The following is a 24925-nucleotide window of genomic DNA, read 5'->3' as shown; positions in this document are numbered from 1 at the left end:
GACGTCCATCTCGTCGTCCGATGTCCTGGGTGTGCCCGTCGAACCGGGCCCCCCGGACTTGGCCCCCCTTCGGGGGCCCTTCGTTTGAGCCGCCACCGCCGGTGGTGTTGAAGGCACCAGAAGTGGCACGGGCGGTGTGGTGGTGGTGGGAGCCGGTGCGGGGCTCGTGGTGTCCATGGCACCCTTCAACGCACTGGACGATGGGGAGGCACGGACGGGAGCGCCACCGGTCCCGACGGAAGAGGTTGCCACCACAACCGCTGCTGGCTCAGCGAGCGGTGCGGAGGCGGGTTGGGCTGCCAGAGGCAACCCAGGGGGGGGCGGGGGCGGGACCAAGTCCGACTCGCGGTACTGGGTCCCCGCCGAAACCAGACGCCGCTCCGCCCCCCGGCGAGCTGCGTCGGCGTACCTGCCCAGAGGGAAGGAGGCGAACCTCTTCCGCGCCTCTGAGAAGGTGATGTTTTCGGTTACCTTGATGTTTATGATTTTCTTTTCAAGTTGGAATTTTTCACATTTCCTGGAGTAGGCCGCGTGTGGACCCTGGCAGTTTGTGCAAAGAGGTTGTTGCATGTTACAATTTTCGGACGCGTGGTCGTGCTGGGCGCATTTCGCGCAGGTAAGTCGGCCGCGACAGGAGTTCGTGCCGTGCCCGAACCGTTGGCACTTGAAACAGCGCCGCGGGTTCGGGATGTAAGGCCGGACTGGACATCGCACGAAACCTGCATTGATGTATTCCGGAAGGCTCGACTTGTCAAAGGTTAGGATGAGGTGCTTTGTTGGTATGTGTTTATCATCTCTTCGTATTGTTATTCGCCTGACCGCTGTGACGCCCTGGCCGCGAAGGCCCTCGAGCAAGTCGGCTTCAGTTTCATTCAGTAGGTCATAGTCAGAAATCCCGCCCTGGGAGCTGTTTAGGCTGTGGTGGGGCGTGACTCGGATTGGCAGATCGGCGATGCTGGTTTGCGCAAGAAGTTTTTTGGCCTGATCCTGGCTACTGACCTCGACAAGAATTTCACCGGTTCGATGTTTTTTGGCCTTATACGACCCTCCAACAATACCGTCAAGAAACTTTGAAATGAGAAATACGGACTGTGAAGCAAGAGGTTTGGATTGGTCTACAGATTCCATCACGATGAAGCGAGGATAGTTGTTCGGTTTCGGAGGACTCAAGTCTGGAAGTGGTGGAAAGGAAACTTCGGTGCGGCCCCTTTTCGGGGGCCGATCACGTCTGGGGGGGGGGTTTGGAAAATGCCATATGATACATTGAAAAGCAGGGAGACGGGGGTACTTTCTCCTTTGACCTTACCCTGGTAGTCAAAGAGGTCCCGGAGCTCCCTGCCTGGTAGACAGGCAGGGAGCCCATCGGCCGGAGCTTGACCAAGGCTCCGACGGCCACCGTTTACGGCTTCTACCCTTCACCTTTAAACACCTCGCCACGGTTGGACACGGCTTATGTTGGGAGCTCGGGGTCCGCGGTGTCGCTGCTCACCGTCACCATGAATACTCAAGGTGCCCCGTGCGGGGACTACTCGTGATTAGAGTACTCGTGAGTACACTACTCATGAGTATGAGTACTCATGAGTACAGCATTCATGTGTATGAGTACTCATGAGTTTGAGTACTAATGAATATGAGTACTCATGAGTACACTGTACTTGTGAGTACACAGTACTCGTGGGTACACAGTACTCATGAGTACACAGTACTCATGAGTACAATACTCCTGAATACTGGTTTTAAGAATGCTTGCACTCTTGAGTATGTGCGCTCGTAAGTACAGCAGTGCAAACTTGTTTTATCACGAGCTTTAGTCCGGACGCGCGTGTACGAGTCGCAAACATTTAGCGGTGCCGCTGTGCAGCTTAACCGTCAAGGATGGCAAAATTAGACAAAGAAAACTGTACCTGCCCCCTATCCCGGTCCCTGTTTGGCGCTGTAAGCGTTTCTCGGCGGTCGCTTGCAAAGGGGTCACGGTGAAGAGGGAAAAACGAGGGGGTGGGGGCCCGGCGGGAAACGCGGCCGCAGTTGTTGTTCTCCTATCACACTTGTTGACTGCCGCAGTTACTTTTGTTGACGCGGCCTGTGAACGCGTGGCGGCTTCATTGTGCTGGCTCCCTTCCAGTTGTTTTAGGGGAGAGGCGGTGGAGGCTGCTAACAATGCAGGCACTCGGCGAACTGAAATCCCTCTTTTTCGGTCTTCAGAAGTTTCTGTAGACGCATGTCACGCTGTGTAGTCGTTTCGTGAGCCGAACCACTAATTTCAACTGTCGCAGTTAATTTACGTAACTCTCGTCAAACCGACTGCATGGTTTGTAGCGTTTGTCTTACCGAAATTGTCCGCACCATTTCGCTGTTAGTATTCAAGCAAACATTTGCCGGATGTACGTGCGCCCATATGATTTTATTAGGTTACCGTTTTGAAACATTTTTCTCAGATTCGCTAGTAATATGGTCTCGTGTAGTGCCATTTACAAGTGAGCATATAGCCCCACTGTACTGGTACGGCGGGGGAATTTGCCCCAGCAATGGAAATAAAATATCTGAGTACACCTAAGCCCGTTTGTGAGTTGTGAATCGGACATCATTATATCCAGTTGAATGCGTGCGACGCCTTGTTTAGCCTCGCATATTTTGTCGAAGAACTCTGGCATCTTGCCGCTGGAGAAGTGTTTTGCTTTCGAATGGCTTTACTTTCGAGTGGCAACCCCATTCGCCGCTTCTTGTTTATGCCACCGTGTACTGACGGCACTGACGATGATGGTGAATTTTCGTGGTTGTTATTCCCCTATATTCACTACTGTTTACAGACGGACGAGCAGCCCTCCCTAGCCGCTACTGTCGATTTTAAGCTCGCACTGTGGGAGTCATCGTGAAGGAATCGTTTTGAAATGACGAGCGCCAACGCCAGACACCGGGATTTTCGCTTAAGCTCGCGTCTTGGAACATCTCTTAAAACATGTGGATTGCACATAATGACGCCACAGCACTTTTTAATCGATCGCTGTCAGCTTCATCCGCCCGGCTCGATATAACAGCTGGATGCAGATTTCCAGTGTGCAACCAACCCACCGACACGGCAATACAGTGACGTCAGCCCAAACTATCACGCCTCTGAAAAATGCGTCTGCAAACTTTGTTCTCGAGTACACGAAGCACGGCACCACAGTTCGACAGTGCTGTAACGGCTGCCATGCACCGGCAGCAACTGGGTGCCCTGCGGCTCTCGACAGCGAGCGATACCCTCTCCACGCACCCCCCCCCCCCCCCCGAACACACACACACACACTGTTGGGCCGGGGCCATTCCTGCTCAGTCACCACTGTTGCGACGTTGCCCTGCTGAGTCCGCCTTCGACGCCGCGCAGAGCAGAGCGATGAAGATGTCGAGCCGACGGTGATTTTACGCTGCATTTATATACAATATATAGAAAGGTAGCAAGAGCGTTACATGGCTCGCACAAAGGCGATAGCACTTCTCAACTCAGTGCCTTCAATGAAATGCCGCCGCACAGCCTCTGCTTCAGGGCTGGTTTTATACCCACGGGGTTCCGCCGCAGCCGCGTGCTCGAATCTTTCCAATCAGGACTATCACTGGCCGCAATTTTAAAACGAAGTGATTGCGTCACCCCGCTGTATACACGGGAGCTAATGGGGTCACTGTTGAGTAGCTTTATGTACGTAATGTGCCCTCTCTAGAACTGGTCAACTGCCCCGCGATTCAGCCGCTCGGCCCAAAGTTGAAAGAATCCTTAATCGACGGCTTCATATTGGCAAAATGTTCCCTCGCTACTAAAGCTGGTACCATGCTTCCTGTTTATGAGCTTTGTTTAACAAAAATAAAACATTAGGAATATTTCAACCCAGACATTATTGCGAAAGTGATATTAAAGTGAAAGTCTCAGTCTACAACCCTGCGCGCTTCGAAGACACATGGAGTCTCGCGAGTTCTTATTTACAGACATGAAATATACACGGAACCGTAATGATACAAGCTTGGCTAACAACCGTGCGCTTTCTGACGCTACCGGCGTCGACAGTGCATTATTTATATGTACAGTGGAGCACACAACAATTAAAACGTTGCCGCGCTTTCGAGGTATTACGGGTACTGTACGTCATGAAAGTAAGAAAAAAAACCACCGGAGCGCGGCGCCAGAAAGGCATCAGAAGGGCGACTTTTTCCCTCTTCGCTCAGCCGCCTCGCAGGAGTGCCGGCACCGGGAGCGCAAGCGTGAAAGTAAAATGAAAGGGTGTGCAACCGGCAACACAAGACGGCGAAAAATCCGCGTTTTTGTTTGTTTTGCTGACCTCGGTTTTTCCACGCCATGGACCAATGAGAGGCGTCCCATTGCTACCCACATGCAAGCCGGGACGGAGTGCTCAATCAGCCGCCGCTGTCGTTCGCACGAAGGCGGCACGACAAGCGGAGACGGCGGGGTGATCCGGGCTGCATACGGCTTGTCACCGCTCGCTGGAACCGAACTCTTCCCTAAATTGAGGTCGACATGCGTGAAACAAAGTGATAATCATAGCTAACATCGCACTAATAAGAGTCGTAGGACTCGCAAAAAAAGCGCGAATGAAGTATGCGTCGCGACTGTAGGCCTAGCCCGCCGCCTATCCAACCGCGGGTAATTGACAGGCTCCTTCGAGCGCTTCGAAAAAGCCGCGCTGCCCGCGGTTTTCTCCATTGGCTCAACTTGGCGCGGCTTCACCCACGCGACGCGGCCGCTGTCAGACCACGCTGATTGATGTCACGGTCCGGCGTCGAGACTGCGGACCGAAAAGCCTTGGCGAATATTTGGACAGTGAAGGCCGCGGTCCTGCGCGGTGCAACGGTGGTCCGCGCCAACTGGTGACGTCCTATCACGTGATGCGTGGACCGCTGTCCAAATATTCGTTTTGGTCCGCCGTGTAGATCGGCCAACACGCAAGCCTTAGCCAAGAGGTAAACACATCAGGGAGGGAGTACTTGTGGCGGTTGCGCCGTGAAACTTGCAACTTCGCGCTGCGTAGCGCCAAGTATTGCAGTGTCGCACGTTCCTCTTTCGTGCTGTCAAGGCGTCGGTCCACGCAAACAACGACATCGCATCCGGATTGGTGGATATGTCCCCGACAAGCGAGCAAGACGCACGGCACCCGAAATGCACCATACGTAGCGAACGACCGCACACCAATTAAACGGGAGTTTCCTAGATAAAACGAGACGCACAGAGCATGAAACGCACCAGAGGTGACGAATGACATCCAACTTGAACCATCGGAGCTGACCACGGCGAACGAAATGCACAGCGCACGGAACGCCGCCAAGCCAGCACTCATGGAGGAAATTGCTATTCGCGACATTCTCCGCTCCCACTTTTGCTATCGGGACTTCGCCAGCGAATGTTAAAACCGCAGAAATCACCTGGCCACAAGCAACAAAAGACCCAGCGTACGCGGTTCAACCGGACAGGAACGTACGAGCTCTCCGACACCTGCTCCTCCAGCCCCAGTCCAGCGGACGAACGACTTAACACTCCTGCAGGTAGGTCCGTCAACGAGCAATGACACGGCCATGACAACGACAATGACAATGACATGACAACGAACAAGATCCCCGGCACCCACGCTCCGACCGAGACTCACACGATAAACACCATTTCGTACAAGAGGACGCAACCGCGAGCAAGCGGACTTGGGATGAACGGAGCCTGCTTGTCTGGTTGAGATAGCGATCATAGCATTTTCGAAACAACGCGCAAAAGACGAGGGCTTGAGTGACGACACGGACACAGCAAGAACGGCAACGAATAAACCTGATTCAGACGAGGGCATCCAATGCCCTAACGATGAAGTCACGCTTGCGACGACCAGGAATGTCGGACCGAACGAACGGCACGAACTACGCCCGCTTCTCCACCACAACGGTTTCACTTTCGAAACCACGGCGACTGCGAGCACGGAGCTGCAACGACTTTGACCGACCAGCCATGCCACCCTACGAAAACGCCACGCTACTTCACACTAAACGAAAAGCCAATCGGCTTCCACACCATGCATACGCAACGCAAACATCCATTCAAGCAACGTCTTCAACGCGCCGAACTATGCCATCCCTACACAGCGCAGCTCGCCACCAGACAAAGCAGACGTCTACGGCCCCACATGCATCAAGCACGCGACGAGCTTCACAAACACAATCGCCGAAGGAAGCTGCGCGACTAACGCAACGCCGTAAGCACTGTCAAGTTCAGGTCTGACGAAGTGAATCCCACGGCACACACACAACAAAATAAAGCAGATTTGAAATTCACCGAAGCTCAACGAGACGAACACCCTCTTAACAAAGTTTGTAATATTGGGAACAACAAAAGACAAACGCCAGTATCGAGAATCTGTGAATAAGCGGACAGTGATCTGGATACGAACGGACGTCAATCTACGGAAACGCTATATTGTGCCTTGGGGCAAGCACAATTCAGATTTGGAGCAGGATTAGGATAGTATCTGAGCGCCGGGCAACGAAAACGGATGAAATAACTGGCCACCCGAAGACACGAAGAAAACCGCAGTTTACGGCCACAGCCGCACCGACAAGTCCCGAGCTCCCCTGAGCCCGACCCGGCCCAGACTTCGTTCTTTTATTCGTGAGAACAAGAGGAGACGCCAGACGCAACGCGAGTGCTTTCGTTCCGTTTCGCTCTCTCACATGTACGTGCCATCGCGCTGTAATTCGCCCTACGACAGTTCACTGCGTCAGACGTTTTCTTCCTTTTTCCTGACCTATATGTAAGCGCTGTTTTTCTAATCAATTAAAAATTTGATGTTTTTCTATTTAGTCTTTCATTCGAGATACGACCTAGGTAACAGTGCAGTTAAGTTGATTATTTGTGAATAATACAAATTGAGTACTCATGAGTACATATTGAGTACACATGAGTGCAAAATGAGTAGTGCTCATGATTGCAGAATGAGTAGTACTCATGAGTACAGATTGAGTACTCATGAATATAGGGTGAATACTCATGAGTGCAGATTCAGTACCCATGAGTACAGATTCAGTACGAATACACATGAGGACTCATGAGTTTGAGTACAAGTTAGTATAATTACAAATGAGTATATGATGAGTGAGTACGAGGGATTGTTTGAACAGACGAGCTTTTTGAGTCTGAGTTTGATTGAGTACAGCGTGAATGAAATAAATTGTGATTGAGTTTGAGTGAGTTCTTTCTGTTTTGCCAACCTATGGTACGGGCATGAAACCTATAGCTGCGCGTGCACGCCTCCTCCTCCCTACAACTATTTTTCACTATAAACGGCACACGCATAAACCGGGAACCGGTCATGTACGCGTGCTTAGAAGTAACATACGCTGCAACGGCGGGTTTCAGTCATTTTAGGGGGTGTCCCTTTGCTGGCCGTTACCTGGGCTTCGCGGGAGCGGCGTGTGTTTATGTCTGCCTAACAGAGTGAGCGAGCGCAGCAGCGACAAAAAAAAGAAAACGGAGAGGAGCGTCTAGCGAAGGGTGAAGTGGAGTACGACCCGCGCGGATACCGCGTCATCTCTATCACTGCCTTTCTTTCACACATTTTTCATGTGTCGCCTACAAAGAGCGAATACCCCCAACACTTTCCCAGACGCTGTTCCTTTCTCCGCTAATCCAAACTTCTTGACGTTTGCACGGGAGGTTCAAACAAGATATGCAACAACACGCTCGCTGCTCCCTTGCGCGGGGCTAATCCGAACCACGGGAGATTGCCGCGGGAGATTCGAACACGATTTGCAACATGCTGGCCGGCGGCGGTGGTGCACTACAAGGTAGCAGCGGAGTAGCGCATGCCGTCGTACGTTCACTGATCAGGCTAACACTTATTTAGGCGCAGGAGAAATGCGCCCTGACCGAAAATGCTGCAGCTCCTGCTGCGCACAATTTCAGTAATCGTCAGTGCATTTTTTAACGCCCATCTGTGCTTCAGTTTATTTTTCGCAAGGATCTGATAGCCGCATATCGGCGATAGCTGCCGCCTGCGAAACTTTACAAGGGGGCATCGGTAGAGCCGAGAAGAAAAATACTTGTGAAAGAGGTCCCAACGGTGGGGTGAAGGATCCGCTGAACAGCGCCGAGTAAATCGATGACACCGGAATGAAAACTGGGGGGTAAGCCATATATTGATTTGCAGTAAAAACCCTCTCAGGCTACTGCGTCGGCAGCAGTGTCATGTTTTGGTATCCAACACTATGACACCAGCAGCCTCTTATTTGTCGACGTGTTCTCACCTCGCATCCAACTCGTTCGGCTGCGTTCCGTATTTCATGAGAAAACTGTATTTGGGTCAATTGGCATCGCGGCTGGGGGTGGTCCGTGGAGTTCTTGTGTAAGATTTTTTTGTTTTTTTGTTAGGTTCATGAGACCCATCGCACAAACTCTGATCTGCCACTTGCTTGCGTTTTCTGAGCTGAAACGTTTTTGGGGAAAAGTAACTCGCGTAATGAACCCGCCACTAAATTTGCATCATAGTTTTGAAAAGAAAGTGTGACTATTACGCGAGTAAATATGGTTTATGTCGGCCCCACAAAGCTTCATAGAGTCATATGCTGCTCGTTGTACTTGGCCTCGACTTCTACTTCAGAGTACAGTCCTGGGCGTTGCCCACGTACATCTCTAGGTGCCATCAGTTACTGGACCATTGTGGCTGTCTGCAGCATACGTTGTTAGAGGTCAAGAGTCTGTTTTAGGTTTGTATTTCTGCAGCCCTTTTACCAAAGGACCTACTTTGTGAATGTGCTAAGAAAAAAAGAGTGGTTTACCTTTCCATGCAAGATTCGGTTTCAGATTTTTTGGGCAATGTTAAGGACAGTTAAAACACTTAAATAAAAACTAGCGGGGGTAAAACAAATGAGTTTTTTTTGTGCACACCGCTCAGTTCACGTAAAAGCCTAAATATCACTCAGAAAACAAGATCTGTGCCCGAGGCACCGAGGATCTCGCGGTGATGGATGACCAAACACTGTTTTCGACACACAGGATGCTGCTACTCCTACTACAAAACATCTGATTGCTAAATGTAAGAAAACGTGCTCACGCTAAACTAAATTTTCTAATAACAAAAGTTTGTTAATGCTCGGTCTCGCAGGATGACCTGCATGAGCTCAGGTGCTGTATAGTTTTGAGGAACGCACCAGTTAACCATGTATGCTTTCCACCGCCTTGGCGTGCAATCACTCAATAAGTGATGACGCAGAGTGAGAATTTTTCCCATCAGTGTGTTTCGTGCATTTCGCGCTTTTTAAACGCGCCGAAAAATGTTTTGCATACTTGTTTCAAGCAAAATATATAAAAATTGCGCTCCTTTCACTTCGTTAAACAGAGCACAGATATGAGCAAGCCCGTTGACATTTTAGGCGTGTGACATGCTTTCATTGAACTGTGGCTGTGTGCAAGGCATCAAAGCCAGGATGGGGGAAACGTTCCCGGTCAGCTCCTGTTGGTGCCGTGTGATAGGGCGAGAAATTTTGTTCTTTTTGGTGACTACTGTTACCTGTTTCATACTAGGTGCTGCCCTAATGGGACAGTAAGGTATAAAAGCTAGTTGTCTGGTATTATAGACTAGATTGTTGCATGTACAAGTAGAGCACTTCCAATCGCAGCAGTTCCCTCTAAACAGAGTGGTGAAGATATGAAAAGAGCTGTTATCCCCTCCATTCACTTCTCTGCAGTGCGATTTACGACATCGGCCGTCGTGAACCACGAAAGAAGATTGGTAGACTTGCCTAAGCTTTCTCTTAAAATGAACACTGAGGGAAGGACATGTAAATGTAGATGTTAGGCGAGACGATACGAGACGATACTCGTTCAATACTGACCATAACTTCTTTCTAAACGATGACTGGACGAGACGAGATGTGCATTTGGATGATTTAAACCTCAAAGGTCTGTCACTTGGCGCTGTTCTAACTGTCATCATATCAGGTTTGCAGTAAAAGCCATGTTTGCGACAAAATATACACAATATGGCTTATACTTCTTGTAGTCAGTCGCACTTCCATAACATGGAGTGGCTGCTTCAATTTGGGGTCTTGCTTTTTGTAGGCAATCCAAAGAGGATGCTGTGGGACGCTACAAGAGGTGCCAGAAAGAAGCACATGCCTTTAGAGTAAAATAAAATGTGTTTTTTCATCAACCAAATGCATTCATTATGTGGAAGCCAGGAGCTACACACTTAACTCTACACACAGAGGTTAGCCTACTATGAAAGCTGATGTTTTTATTAATGGGGGATACTGGTCTTCAAACAACTTCTTTTAATTTTAAAATGAACTTTCAGAAAGTTGTTAGTCATGTTGGTTTTTTCCGATTTCAAATATAGCATTATTTGTTTTTAATTTTGTCAATTAGCTTTCAAGATAATGAGAGGTAGTTGAGTGTTCTTATTCGAGCAATATACCAAACAGTGTTGGTCATAAAACTGTAATCTTTACATTTTCCAATACTGTGTACCCCGGTGAATGCAATAATCTAAGCATTTTTTAATCAATCACCTGGAACTAATTTTACGGCTCATTAAACTTCATTGTTTAAAATACATGCTGGAAATGATTCCTTTGTTCGACCAAAGTTCAAGGAGCTGTGAAATTAGTTCCAAGCGATGCATCAACAAAATGCTTCGATTATTGCATTCACCTGGGTTCATAGTATTCAAAACTATAAAGTAAAAACTAAAAACTAAAATAAAACTAAAAACTATAAAAATAACTATAAACTATAGGTATACAAAACTAAAAATTATAAGTTTTATGAAATACTGTTGTGTCTTGTTTTGGCTAAAATGGCTAATTTTCTCTAATTAGCTCGTGAATTATTTAACCAACTAAAAATGGCATATTTTAAATAAGTGGGAAAAAGGCAGCAAGACTGAGCAGTTTTACAAAGTTTCACAAACTTCACTTACAAATTAAAATTGTTTTAAGACCAGCGTTCCCCCTTAAGCCTACCGAGGCAGGCCTTTCTAGTGAGGCTAGTCTTTCTAGTGTAACGCTTGTTTCTCTGGTGAGGCTTGTTTGTCTAGTTTCTCTAGTGAGGCTTGTTTATCTAGTGAGTCTCGTGTTGCAGACTGGTCCAGAAATAAAATATCATGTTTCGCACTAGGCCCCAGTGCCACTAGTTTGTGAACAGGTAAACACTCGGCCATGTAGGATTCTGTCATGTAAGGAGTCGTTGATGTCGGGAGCTGCTGGGTAGTTGTGCCTGGGTCCAGGCCAGTGATTACACCACTATCGGTGCCAGGGAAGTGCTTCCTGTGCGGCGCGAGAGCATATGTAGCAGTGCTGATTTGGATGATGGTGACCTCGCTGAAGGTGACGGTGCTGTGAGGCTTTGGGGTACTGTCCCCAGGGGGTAGTGTGTGCCATGGTCTAGTAGCGGGCCTTGCTGATAAAATATAGGTGTTTGGTTGTTGCTATCTTGATGAAGCCCGCAGGTTAGTGGCCGATCGCTCTAGGTAGCAACACTCAGGCCATAGCGAGGTCGATAGACAACTTTATAGTCGCTTTCTGGGAGTCCGCAGGAGAAAGCTTGCGAGGGAGTGCAAGTGGTTCACTTACTTATTGCACAGGGGAGTTTAAGGGAAGTAACGGCGGTTGGGCTGTGGGCTTCGATGCAGAATTGCCGAGGCAGGGTTTTCAATGGTTTGGGATTATATATGATTCTATTGACCTTTTGGTCGCATTCAACTACGTTTGCGCACGGTGTTGCATTATAGTGAGCGAAGGTTGTTCGCGGCTGTTATACCGGCAGCGTCGTTAGTTTTACCCTCATGCTGATAATGATAGTGGGTATTATTTTTATTCCTATTTTATTATTATTATTAATACTATTTTTACTCTGATCTTCACCACCTTCACGTATGTACCAAAGTAGGTCATCTATCCTTTTTCGGCAAGCAAATGGGCGGTGTCTTTATTGTGTGTTCACTATAGAGGACTATAGCGGCCTTAGCGCATCCATGCATCGTACTATAACCCAGAAGTTCCCAACGTTAGTATTAAATGGACCTTGCGGGTAACCTGTTTCCATCAGCTTGACACAAAATAAGACGCTCATATGTTCCGCACAACCACACGGAGGAAAACGACAAAGGAAACATGGGAACAGTTCTTATCGTTTTTTTTTGTATTACCATGAAATGCATCGCTCAAAATTATTTATTACATTATTCAAATCTTCATATCCGTGTTAAAATAAAGGCGCGATGCTCTTCATGATGACCAAGGAAATCTGAAATTTACATACGTCATTAAAGTAGCTCCCTCATAGCGCCAGGAATAGCAGCAGCAAGAGGTTTTATAGGAAGGCGAGAGTTTATTGTGAGCGGTTAAATCTGAAACGGGAGGGGGCGCTGTGCCAGTGACGGCAGTGCTGGTGAGTGAAAGTGCCTTGGTGAAATATAACGCTAATATTTAAAAAAAAACGAAAGAAAAAACATGAACAGGAAAAAGTAAAAAAAAACACCATCTTGCCTAGGGGAACCCTGAAGAGGATGCGAAGCATCATTGGGGTTCTGTGTGGTTTCATTGTGTTGCCGTTATGTTGAGTGATCTGGTGTTTAGTAGCGCCAGAGGGAATTCCACGTCCGGGTACACACCGGTGGCAAAGGCACGTAAGTACTGTTGTGTTACGGTGAGTAGGCGGTGGTGCTCGAGGCTCCGAAACTCGTCCATCATGTTCTTCTCGATGTTGTCGTTTCTGTGGTAGAATCGGTAGTCTCCGTCAGCGTTGGTGCGGTAAAGGTTGTTGACGTTGGTGCACCGGCTGAGTGCAACGTACCCGCCCTCGTATTCGCAGCTTTGTCTCCTCCTTCTTCTTCTTCAGAGGTTCCCCTACGGGAAGATGACGACGGTGGTTGAACGCGAAGCTATCTCATGATGGATTCTTTGGTTGGCCAATGGCTAGGGCAATCCTGCCAAAATCATCATCAGAAGCGCTGGGTACGGGGCGACAGCAACGTCGACACCCTCCTCTTCGCAGCTTTATTTTCTTCTGCTTCTTTGTCTTCAGTGGTTCCTCTACAGGAAGATGGCGACGGTGTATGAACGCGAAGCTATCTCGTGATAGATTGTTTGGTTGGCCAGTTCATAGGGCCATCCTGCCTCAATCATTATCAGAGGCGCTGCGGACGGGGCATGGACGAGGGACATCCCCCCGAGCAAGAGACGGTAACATCCTCCTCGAAAGTTACCAGTTCGACGTTTCCGTTGACGTTCAACTTCGCGTGCCTTCGTTGTATCAGTAGCTTCTTGGCGTAGTGTGAATTAATCAAGGACATAAGGCGCGTTCGTAGCACTTGCTCCAGTCTCGGTTTTGTAGCGCAGTGTGAGGAGCACCGCGTACCGCGTTGCGCGTTGCGGCCAGCACCGCGTTGCGGCCAGAGTCGTGGGATCGAAACCGGGCTCCGCGAACTATTTCTTTTTTAATAATGTAGGGGGAGATGTGCGGACAACGGACGGACGCCGGACATAGCCCCGAGCAAGAGATCCTTTGCATCTAAAACAAAGCTCGCAAAACTGATTCGCTCGAGTTCGTTCCCACGCGTGCTTCTGAAAGCCGGCTAAATGCTTTGTTGAGGTTCATCTCGAAAATTTTTAGCATGAACACAAAATAACCAAACATATTGTGTGGGGAAGCGCGGAAAAACCCATCACCCGAAAACGACTACTATGTGTCACAGCGAGCTTCTTCACTAGCGCACTGCCGGTATTAGAGGTTATGAGACGAAGGCAACCTAAATTTTTGTTGATTCAGACAGGAAAAATATTTCAACCTAATCACGCCACCGTTTCGCTTAAGCGCTTCCCTGTCAAAACAAGAACCTCTAGAATTTTTTTTCCAGATGTGTTCGGTGATGACACGCATCAAGTGTCTTTCGTATTCTTCCCTAAACCTACCTTGACCATACAATAGGCAATCTCTATGTCACTTTAGAGATACAAGACATAATGCATTTAAAACTAAAAGTTTGTCTACAAGGCTTTGAAACAAGTTCCATATGCCATTGAGGTTAAAACTTGTGTCTGTTTAGCGCGCCGCAGCTATATCTAGGCTATGACGCGCCATAGTAGGCGGCTCCGGATTATGTCTAACAGGACTGGAAATTTTCAGGTGCGAACACTTCGGCAACGTGTAGAGCAACATAGGAAAGATATCTGGTCCAAAATAAGTTGCAGTTGCGCTAGGCGGAAATCGCGTAACACGAAAGGGCAACATCAGTGCGGGAGGAGGGTAGTAGGAGGGTTCCGACGAATGTCGACGTATAGCGCGGGACGTGAAAGAGAACCCGCCACGCCATAGGTTGGTAGGCCGCTGCCGCACTGCAATAAGAGCCGCCATGAGGGGTGAAGGTACCAACGGAAGTGAACGGGATTCTCCCGGCAATGGCTAGTGAGCGTAACGAGAGAGAGACAGAGAGAGAGAGTAAAGTTTTATTTCGCGGCACATATCGGAATCGGCACTCTTTGAAGTTGACATCACACGATCTCCCCGCGGATGGTGAACAAGTGGTCAAGAAGGGTGGTCAACGAGAAGTTCGTCTTGCACAGATGGGCAACGAGGCTCGGAGGGTGCTGTCCACAGGGGTGACGGAGTGGTGACAGAAGCTGCCGCAAAGATCGACAGAAGGTTCAACAGCATGTAAAAGCAACGTACAACTTCGCTTTTGCCCTAACACTCTTAGTTCTAAGCATCTGCTCTAAACGTTTTTCGTGTATAACCAGTTTTTTGGTTACTCTTCAGTTGCAAAAACTTTGTTATTGACACCGTTGCATGGACTACATGCAATGGAATGATGAGGCAGTCAGCAGTGACTTGCTGACAGGCTGGATCATCTTAAGATCTCATCAACGTGTGGCGAAAATTTATGCACATGGGTGTTTCAGTGTTTTATCTTCAACAGAAAAATCACCACTGCGGCTGAAAAAACAAATCAACCGTGAGCTCAGTTGCGCTACGCGTTCCACTGAGCATTCGCAGCTGTTAGTTTATGCTGAAACATACCATAGAGCTTCCGTGAGTACATAAATCAACATACTTACAGTACACTGCATGCGGTTTGCCTCGTCTTGTAAGAATACCTGAAAAGTGTAATGAAATATAAGGGCGCAAATTATAAGCATCCCACCCCCTAACCATCTGCTTGAATACAAACGAGAACAGATGAAGACAGACGCATGCCGCACGCACGCAAGAACACTGCAGGGAAATCATCTGCGGTTGCTTCTTGTGATCCTTGATCCGGGCGAACCTAGGTACTCACGCATATAGAGGAGGCCCTTCACGACAAGGACTGCAGTTTAACTACTTGAACACCGAGATTGAACAAAAAAATAAATACACCATCTTTCCGTGGAGAACCGTGATGAGGATGCGAAGAATCATGGATCATGGTGGTTCCGTGTGGTTTCATCGTGTTGCCGTTATGTAGAGTGATCTGGTGTTTAGTAGTGCCAGAGGGAATTCCACGTCCGGGTACACACTGGTGGCAAAGGCACGCAAGTACTGTTGTGTTACGGTGAGTAGGCGGTGTTGCTCGAGGCACCGAAACTCGTCCATCATGTTCTTCTTGATGTTGTCGTCTCTGTGGTAGAATCGGTAGTCTCCGTCAGCGTTGGCGAGGTAAAGGTAGTTGACGTTGGTACACCGGCTTAGAGCAGCGTACACGCCCTCGTCTTCGCAGCTTTGTCTTCTTCTCCTTCTTTTTCAGCGGTTCCCCTACGGCAAGATGACGACGGTGGCTGAACGCGAAGCTATATGTGATGGATGGTTTGGTTGGCCAGTCCCTAGGGGCATTCTGCCACAATCATCATCAGAGGCACTGCGGACGGGGCACGGACGACGGACATCCCCCCAAGCAAGAGACGCTAACATCCTCCTCTAAAGTTTTGAGTTCATCGTTTCTGTTGACGTTCAGCTGCGCGTGCCTTCGTTGTATCAGTAGCTTCTTGACGTAGTTTGAATGAGTCAAGGACATAAGGCGCGTTCGTAGCACTTGCTGCTGTCTCGGTTTTGTTGTGCAGTGGGAATAGCGCCGCGTACCTCCCGTTGCGGCCAGATAGTCGTGGGATCGAAACCGGGCGCCGCTAACTATTTCTTTTTGCAATAGTGTAGGGGGAGAGGTGCGGACAACGGACGGACGCTGGACATAGCCCCGAGGAAGAGATGCTTTGCATCTAAAAATAGCGCTGGAGAAGACAAGGACGAAGAGGTGGGGACACACATCCCTTTGTGTCCCCCCTTTCTTCGTTCTTGTCTTCTCCAGCGCCATGGGGAGGATGCGCAGGCCGAAAGCGCTCGATATGTGTGCCTCGGCGTAGCGTCCCATGTGTATCTCCCTCTCTTTGTCATGTGTCTACTTCACCGTTATTCGTTTGTTACAATGTCGTGCGGACACACCAAACTACCGCTCGTTTCAATGGCGACTTTTGCGGCTGCGCCAACTTGCTGCAGTTTTTACTCTCGGGGCCATGTTCGGAGGACTCGGCTGGTCGCCTCTTCCAAAGTAGCGCTTAAGGCACTTGTACTCACCTGCCCCACCCTAAATACGCCACCAGTGGTGTATGCCGGTTTTAGGCCAGTACAGTAGTTGGTGTCAGTTGGTAAACGGCGAAGATTCTGGTGCCTTCCGAAGAGCGAAGTTCTTAGCTGCACATTGATGACAGTTCTTGTTTAGTTTGCACAGAAAAATAGCACTTCACACAAATTTAAGCTTGTGCATGAAAGCCCAATTATTTACAGACACGCTGTTCGTCGAATTGCTTTACATACGCTACAATTTCTAGAGCACGGTATCTTATAAGATATGTGATATTATTTTGATATAATATTTCAGTATTACCATAGCATCTTACATAGAGAGGGCAAGATTCATTCTCTTTCTGTCGCACTGGTATGCACGATTACAAAATTTTCTATTGCTTGTGGCTTGATAAGCCCCATTTTGTGGAGACCGCTATACAACGCGGGTTGTATGCCGGGAAGATGAGAAAGGCAGAGACTCAGATGATTCTTGTCGCAAGAAAGTTTTCGAAACGCGCAAACAGTCCGCCAAAAGTGGTGATTGCATGACAGGCACGAGATCGCAAGAGTGGAAGCTCTCGACAGAACTTCACACTACCCCTGTGAGTGAGACGGAAAAGGCGGGGGAGCAAGGTAGCCCGAGCTGCGAGCCGATCGAAAACTCTAGAGATAGTCTAAGAAGCACCATTCTTCAGAGAACGCTAAACAACGCGTGTTGTAGGCGCACCAGTGGGGGAAAAAAGAGCAAAACGAAAGCACTTAAATACAGCGCTGACTAGAAACTAAACATCAATAAACTTCCATATCGTTTAACACGCAGAGCATAAGAAAAAAGAGGCAAAGCGATTTCATACACCGGGAACAAATTACAAACATACAACATACCAGACCGCCGGCACATCAAGTGAATCGATTGCACCGCCGCAGTCCTGTTTGCGGGTGTGCATTTTTCTAAGGTTCTCGTACCTCTCGCATCACTGTGTCTGTATTCGGAGCAAGAGCATGTCACTGCTCAAACGCCGGTGATAAGCATGGGAAATTTGTAGACAGCGACAAAAAGTGCCCCTTGTTATGCTTGTAACGTTGCACGCGTGTTTACAGAGGCGAACTTTTAGCCGCGCGTGGTTTTCCCAACGCATCATCGCTCAGAAGGTGGACTACCTCGCGCTGGCAATGTGCATACGTATTTGCTTGTTTTTTTCCTGCACCTACTTGCCTTTGGAGCATCAATATTGACTTTCCGGACAAACCTTTTTTTACGCGCCGAAAAAGGCCGTCTCACACGGCGGACGAAATCACTGATTCGGAAAGCGGAATGCGTACCATGTGATACGATGTCACCGTTTCGTGACCCCTTGCGAACGGACCACTGGCGACGCGGGCAGACAATGCGAGGCTTCGTTTCCGTTCGCGATTCTGGCGGGGAAATACAGCAAAATACTGCGCTTTGGGGAGAACAAGGCAGGATAGTCTACCAACCAGGCCCCTCTGCTCGTTGGAGCGGGAGGCGTATCGAAGTGACCACTTGATCGATTTCGCGTGCGTGTTTCGGCGTGGTTGCGCGGCCGTACACGGCTTTCGCGCCAGGGATCATTTGACTTGTCAGCCGCAAGCAGAAGTGGGTGACCCACTGATCGCAGCGTTCCCAAGTGCTCTCCACAATGTTGCGAGCTACGTCCGAGAGCAGAGAGAGGTATAGCGATTGAAGCGACAGCAATGGAACCAGTAGTTCTGTCAACGCAGGGCCAGATAACGTGGGGTCTACATCGACCCTCCATATATTCGTTTTCACTGAGCCCGTACGCGATCTTACGCTGCTTATTCTGCGGGCAACGCTACGGGCGTCCACACGCAACGACGCAACAGTATGCTCTGTCCGTCCCCGCTGACATCTGTTCGTTTTATTTCTAAGGGGAATATTTCCTTCCGCCGGACCATCTGCTGACGTCATGCAGCCTCACCGGTGTGGCTGCGAACATGTGCATCCTGTAAATCACCCTAAATTTGTGGTCCGCACATGGCCGACGTAGTATTTTTTTCGGCCGGCCGTGACCGAAATGGTCGAAAATGCAAAGTTATGCTTCTTTGAAATTTATTAAAATGAATATCGTAGTGTAACCAAAAGTGCACTGAAATGACAAAAACGAGGAAGTTTAAGTGTTTCTTTTTTTGCACAAAGTGGCATTTACACTGAAATTATTATTCCGTTGTCGGCACACAAAGAAACCAGTGAAAAATCTAGAGATGTACGTTTACACCATATATTTTTTTAGCGTAAGAACTTTCTCTTCTGCCGGTTTTTCTTACAACGTGCAAACACAACTCTTTCTAATTGCATACATATTAATTTACTTATCGACGAAGCACAGCATATGAGAGGTACATATAAATGAATGTTTAACATCAATGTTAAAGTAGAAATGCACCAGTGTTAATTTAAACTGACGCAGTTAAATTAAATACCTTCTACTAAGAATTTCTAAACTTTGTTTGAGCTGTTCTTTGTCGTGTGCTTATTCCAGCTTTAGATTTATTTTTAATGCTCAAGCGTGTTTTTTCCGTCAATAAATATTTAAATTACAAATGATTTAAATTACGTAACTTCTATTTGCATAGCGTTAACAAGTCCCCTTGTATTGCGCTGCTACATTTAGGATGAAGAACTTTAATAATTGAGTTGCCCATTGTCCACGCGTATGTAAGGACATAACACCACGTACTTTTTGGGACATGCACCTGTGGCAGCAGGCATTCCTCATGCTTCAAGTGCCTTCTCGGATCCTCCTGAGCTGGAGTCCACAACCCCTCTCCCCATCGGCCTCCAATTCTAAAGACCAATAAATTGCGTTTTCCCACAACACCATGTGTTCCATATACTTCCTTATCCAGCTCCTCCGTTCATTCAAAATGGAGGGGGAACATTGAAGGTGTTTGGGATTTCACGTCCCGTGATCATCGTCATTAGAGATGTGAAGTGTCATTGCTAATGTCTGTATTCTATATGAAAACCTTCCAGTTCTCAAACACGTTCATGCTCCTGTCAGTGAGGCCTTGCATGAAAGTATGGTTCTCATTTGTTTACGTCAATGGCGAGGTAATGCCTACCAGGCGCCCAGTGGTCATGACCATGTCCAGAATACCGAACTAGCATAATGACCTTGCGGTCGAGTGACACTTCCGTGTAGTATCCTCTTCTGAGGCTCAAATAATGCTGCACGAAAATGTGCCACAGCGGTCTAGGTTTGGCTTTTGTGACTATGAGGAGTCAAATATGTACACGAGAATTTGATGGATTGTTTTCGAATTGATTGAGTTATATTTTAGCAGCAGATTGTGTCCATGGTAATGCTCCGGGGTGTTTTTAAGCGTATTTCTATTTTTGTCCGAAATATATTGCGTAGACAAATTTTTAGCTACTTTTAGCAGAAAGTCTGTGCTTTAATATCTTACATATCAGGTATGTGTACAAACTTTGCCTTTCTTGTGTGCTTCAATGACACGGCCACTATAGTAGTTTTACCCCACTGAGCTACCCCTAATAAAAATCCCACGCCTTAATAATCAATGAATTGCGTGGCAGCGGCAATTCCATGCCAGTGGGCTGTGCGTTCATGAAGTAAAGGTATTGTCCTAGAGTCCTTGGACGTGCCTCTTTGTTGGGGGTGAGTGCTGCTTGAAGCGGGATATTGCTTTTTGATAGTTTGTGTATGAGGAGAGGATTCGTGCTGTTGATGGGGATTATGCTCGTACGCAAGGAATTCGTGCTGTTGGTTTGGTTCAAGCAAGACCTATCAGATCAATCTCTTCCGCGCTTAAGATCCTGCCGAAGAAACGGTTCTGATCCTGTACACACTTTTCTTTTTGCACACGTTGTGTACTTGTGTGAGGCATGATAATGTGTTTTAGTACCGTGTGTTTTAGTGCCGTGACCTAATGAGACAAAGACGACAGGAGATGCGGACAGGTCGAGCCCCTAAGGGGTGTTTCCCATACAAACACAGACTATTTATTCAGAGGCATGTATATCTACACAAACAACTACATTCCGAGAACTGGGGCGTGCGAAGACTAAATTAAAACCAAACAAACACTGAAACGCTACAAATTTCCCTACTTGAAAGAACTGTGATAATATTAGTTGGTTCATTAGTATTACTATTCATATACATACAACTAACAAATATTGACAACCACACATGGTATGGGCGCTTCACTATACTACCACATGGATGGTTCACAAATCTAGAGCATACAGTTATATGGCTCTGATCTCTTTATATAGGTAGACGTAGAACTGCAAATACCATTAAAAACAAAAAGCGCATAAATCCGCAAACATCAGCCGATATTCTATACAGGACTAAGTTATCAGGCACTGTATACATCTGTACGCCAGCACATACAACTTACATATGTGCCGGTATCGATCTGGAGGCCTTCCATCCTTTAGTTGTCTGACCCTGTGTTGAAGCACAGGCTCCTCCGAGGCAGCTGGCGCTGGAGCTTCTCGCATGGCGTAGCTGGTGAGGCTGTCGATTTAGCTTTGCAAGGGCCATCGTCGGTTTTCTCGGGTGCCGAATATTGGTTTACTGGTACGGATTCAGCGATTTGGTCTGGTTTTATCTGATTGCAGCTGCTTCTCAGTTGATAAGCTTCTAGGAGTTTCGCGTTCGCCTGTCATGAGGGCAACGCGATCATCGTTAGGCTTCATGACAAGCGAACGTTGAACGCGGGTTTTATGTGGCTGTAGTTGATTCTATACTGGTCAGCTTCGACGCGCTCCTCTACTTGTGAAAGAGGAAATGTACCCGTCAGGACGGTGTTATTAGTCTCTCGTGAATAGTCACAAACACTAATACAACCATTTTTATCTTGAACATTACCAGTTGGAAGCGCCCATTCTGGAGCAATAATCACTATAAAGCCCAAGATGTCCAGCCTACGAACGTTTGAGATAGAGTAGTTCGTAGTAAAAAAGAAGACAGCGACATTTAGCTGCAACGGAAAGAACCGATAGCCGTACACGATGGACAAAACGCTTGACTATGCCGTGGCGGGACCCAAAAAGTCATGCAAATTTAATGAGCATCAGTGCTGGAATGCGTGCACATGAAACTGGTTCCTCGGCGAGGGCGTGAAAGTTGGACCTAAGGGTGGTTGACGTGGTAGGGAATTCACCGTTATTAGTGTGAAAATTAACACCATGAATTACGTCAACACCTGGAAGCGATGTGGCTTTTGAGACACCACAGTATAGAAACAAACTGTTCGTGTTCTTTGTAGAGCCTCCCGAAAGAAAGCGTGCTCGCAAAGGGATAGGCTGCTTCGTTCAATCTTGCAGCTTCACACCAGGAGCGGGCAGAAAACCATGTACGGTAAAATGCCCACACGAAATGTCACCGAGTGGAACAAAACCTATGATTCTGAATCAAAAGCACGGGTAAAAGTGCGCGACCAACACCTAAATCTATGCGAATTCAGAAGATTCCAGACGCGGCCATCTATTGAATTCGCACAGATTTATTTTTGGACATTTTCTGTTACATAACTAGACGAACAGTAACGCCTTATGGTTTTGTTGCATGCCGACCTGAAATGACAAACGAGACTACAGTGGTAACAAGCTGGATATTTGACCAGGCAGCGCAATAATGCGGCAAGGTGCGGGCGTCAACCACAAGAATAGCCGTGAGATAAGTAGCTGCATCGTCGCAGGAACCAGGCAGGTTGGCTGCTGGGCGGCTGCGGGCGGGTTCGGTAAAAGGTGGAGTCCGGGTTGCATCACTACGCGGAGCACGGCTGTAGGTTTTATGTTGACTGTGGTAGTCTTGCGCCGAGCAAGAGCGCCTTCATATACAATGCACGTTGCTGTGATAAAATTCGGAAATGTGCTACATGGCCTCTTATATTCGTTAAGAGGGTCGACTGTTAAGATAAGGCTTTCGGAAAGGGTGAAGGGGACCTATTTTTCACCCCGGGGCTGTGACGTTTTAATACTGTTGAACCCTGTTAAGGGTTCAACAGTATCAAAACGTGACAAAATGTTTTACAACTGTGTCAGCTAGGCAAAAGCGCCACGGCAAGATGGACGGAAGGAGGATAACCGCGGTGGATATTTTTTGTAGCTTGTTTCTTTCGCCCACAGGAGTATAACACTGCACACATTAAGGCGAGCCAGTCAAAGTAACAATCGACCACCAGAACTACTAAGCCAAGGCGGGCGCGGTAGTGGTACTGGGTTGTCGCAGGTGTCCGGCTGCTTCACTAGTATGTCACTCCACCTAACCAGTTGCGTTTTAGAGTCTTTCGCCGTAACTTCCCCTTGTCATAGCTCATTTAACAAAATTCTATTATCCCGAGCTAACCGAGCAAAACAGCTTAAATACTGGCGAAATCACTCAGGATTTATTCGAGTCGGTCTTCAAATTACTTGGCGCCCACGCGAAATACCAGGAATGGTTATACAATTCAATCGTGCTAAGTACTACACCGAACACCACCACACAGTAAATGGCCTTTTAAATTATTTTATCACAGTTACAGCAAGATTGCTATTATAGGTTTATAATTTTGTTTTAGATTAGAAGGTGCCAAACATGCTTAGCTTGCGGAAAAAGAAAATGTTTCATTATTTTCTTCGTTTTCTTAGCACAAAGCGTTTTGTTAAACATTGTGAACCGCATCTCGATGCGCACACTTTAAATGCATTCTTCGCAAGCAATGGTAAAATCGAAAAGAAGTTGAAACGCTCTATATACATTTGCATGAGCATTATCTTAAACAACTACGGCTCCCTGTTCGTACACAATGTGCGGGCCACAAAAACTAAACAATAAATAATAAATACCTCGGCTATCCTCCCATAGACAGTGTTGCACAATAAACTTTGTTGTGTTTAGCATGACTGCGCACAAGCGGCATTGATTAGCAATGAAGTCACAATGCAGACTACACTCTTTGTAGGAAAGCCTATAACAATTTGACGCTTGCAATTGAACACTTGCTATATTTACCACGCGACTGTGTTTAAAGGGGCCATGAACACCAAATACAAATATGTTTTATTCCAAATATTTCGTGCTTTATCGTTCCTAAGAGCTTTTCCGGCAGCACACCATGCCGTGGTCATATAAAACTATTCAATTTATGTTAACCTTTTTACTGTCTCGCCACATCGGGAGTCTTCGTGACGTCCGCCAAAGGGATGATGGCGGCTATTCATACGATCTTCGAGTGATTTATTGTAGAGTGGTAATGCGCCGCCGCAAGACAGGCGATGAGTCGTGCCGCTGTGGACGGCTCCGGATTATTTTGACCACTTGGGAATCTTTAGCGTGCGCCGAAATCTCGTACACACGGGCGTTTTGTTGAAAAAGGGACGCCGCCGCCGGGAACAAAAAATCGGTGCGTCATAAGGCTCTCCAGCCTTTCTTACTTCTAGTGCCCCCGTATGGCGCTACATTATTCAGCCGCATACCGTTTTCTCAAGTTGCTTTGTTTATGACCGCACTTCGTCCTGGCTTATTTTTATTGCGGTAGAAAGTAATATTTCCGCGATCGGGAAACATGCCGTGTGCTCCACAAACAAAGTCCCATAAGACAACGTCGCCTGCGCGAACCGGGCGCTGTCGTTTAAGATAACTTCAAGGCGACGGACTGCTGTGCAGCTAAAACAAGCATACTGCGCCCAGTATCAACAGCAGTGGGCATAGATATTTCTACGTTTACGTGTATTTTCGTAATTTTCACTTTTTACCCCACCATTCTTACTGGGGTAACAAGAATACGCTTCAAATTTAGGCTCAAATAGCTCCTTTGAAAGGCTTATAAGCACAGCCGACTTTGCGTTCGCTTTTGCCGGCCTCACCCAATCGCACAGCTGAGCATATGATATCATAGTTTCTGTTGCAGGGAATGAGCGCGTGGGTCCCATGGCAATTAATATTTTTGATTACATAGCTTATCTACCGAGATGCACGATAATAACGGTGTCAATATATTTCTAACGATGAAATGTTTCGAATGAAACAACCGGTGTTTTGTTTGCATGCCCCTTTAAAGAAAATTTGATTTTTTAGTGACAAATGAATAACTAGAACAAAATAGTAGCCATTTTGTAGAGAATCATATTTTCCACAGCGCGAAATGACGATGCCAAAACGGCAACTGCACTGTACGAGAGCCGTGGGTATAAAGCAGTATTTTGGAGATCCTTTCCTAACGTGGTGCATTAAAGTATTCATGGTAATTTCGCACCTGTGGTGTCATCGGTGACTATGATAACAGATGATAACTCCAAAACCGCGTGATTTTTGCGGTTCTCTAATGTCTCCTGCATATACAGAAACACATATCATCAGTCAAGACTGGAATGAG

The sequence above is a fragment of the Haemaphysalis longicornis genome, unplaced genomic scaffold (assembly GCF_048455015.1).
Source record: "Haemaphysalis longicornis isolate Haplotype H1 unplaced genomic scaffold, Haemaphysalis longicornis Haplotype H1 scaffold_13, whole genome shotgun sequence".
Taxonomy (NCBI): Eukaryota; Metazoa; Arthropoda; class Arachnida; order Ixodida; family Ixodidae; genus Haemaphysalis; species Haemaphysalis longicornis.
The sequence above is the reverse complement of the archived record's forward strand: the minus strand, read 5'-3'. Positions refer to the sequence as shown.